This window comes from Myotis davidii, unplaced genomic scaffold (assembly GCF_000327345.1).
Source record: "Myotis davidii unplaced genomic scaffold, ASM32734v1 scaffold1205, whole genome shotgun sequence".
Classification (NCBI taxonomy): domain Eukaryota; kingdom Metazoa; phylum Chordata; class Mammalia; order Chiroptera; family Vespertilionidae; genus Myotis; species Myotis davidii.
Window position 1 is genome coordinate 33,222 of NW_006295739.1, and position 1,130 is coordinate 34,351.

Consider the following 1,130-nt stretch of genomic DNA (forward strand, 5'->3'; position numbering starts at 1 on the left):
TGACTGGCAATAAGGGTCTCTGCTGGCAACTAGGATGTGGGCTGAGCTGTGATTTGGGAGTCCCTACGGCCTTTCCAAGACATGGTAAACCAGCTAAGGGGCCTGAGAGCCGCCCGTCCTCCTGTCACCTGCTTTATAGCCCGGTGCTGTGCGTCACTTTGCTCAGACACCACTGAGGCCTCATGGGTCTTCATCACCTACCACTGGGTCAGCATGTCTTTTAGTGGCTGTAGGTCTCCCAGCAGGACCCTGTGTTGGAGTCCCTTCTGTGCAGCTGTGCTCTAGGAAGTGAGCAGGTGCATGGAGGCCCTTCATCCTGGGGAATGAGGGTAGCTGCACTGGGGCGGGGCAGGCCAGCGGGTTCCAAGGTGTGCATCCTCACCCCACCCCTCTTCCTGCACTAGGATCGTGGACACATCCCCCAGCAGTTCCTTGAGGAGCTGCTGGGGGACATCATGGCCCTCGAGGCTGAACAGGTCCAGAGGAAGAACCAGCCCGCCCATGTGAGCTGGGAGCTGGAGCTGCTGATAGAAGGTAGGCAGCAGCCCCTGGCGCCAGGGAGCCAGCCTGGCTGTGGCTTCTCCCTCACCCAGGGAGCTGAGCCCTTGGCTCTGAATCTCCTGGGTCAGCCCACCCTCAGCCCAAGTCAGTAGGGTGTGATTCAGGGGCCATTTGGGACCGTTTGATTGCCATTCTCCCCAAGGGGAACCTGAGGGGCCTGGCAGCCTCAAAGTCAGCACATGAACTACAAGTAAGTGTTGCCAGATTTCTCAGCGCCCGTGTGGACAGTCCCGGGAGCTTCCAGATGACAGCACGCTGACCCCAGAGGCTGTCTTAGATCTGTCCGTGGTGGACTGAAAGCTCTGCATGGCAGGAGCCTTCCCCAGTGCTCACTGACCCCCATTATAACAGCAGCCTGGTCTGATGCCCTCTAAAGGGAGGACCCCCAGCTGCCCAGCCTCAGCCTCTCAGACCTAGGGCTCCGGGGGAGGGCCATCTCAAGGCCGGGGGCAGAGAGGGGACGCGGAGCTTCTGGAATCTGGGCTCTGACTCCACTTTGCTCTTCAGCCTCCATCCGACTCCTGGCACTGGAGGAAGAAAACCATATCCTCCAGGGCAGAGTTCAGGAG

The 1,130-nt window shown here is 59.8% G+C and overlaps 1 protein-coding gene across 1 annotated transcript in view; it reads right to left on the minus strand.

The window, feature by feature from the left end:
• LOC107184183 (zinc finger protein 584-like) overlaps positions 1 to 1,130 on the minus strand; it is a 46,194-nt gene that overhangs the window by 19,573 nt on the left and 25,491 nt on the right. The window lies entirely within an intron of this gene.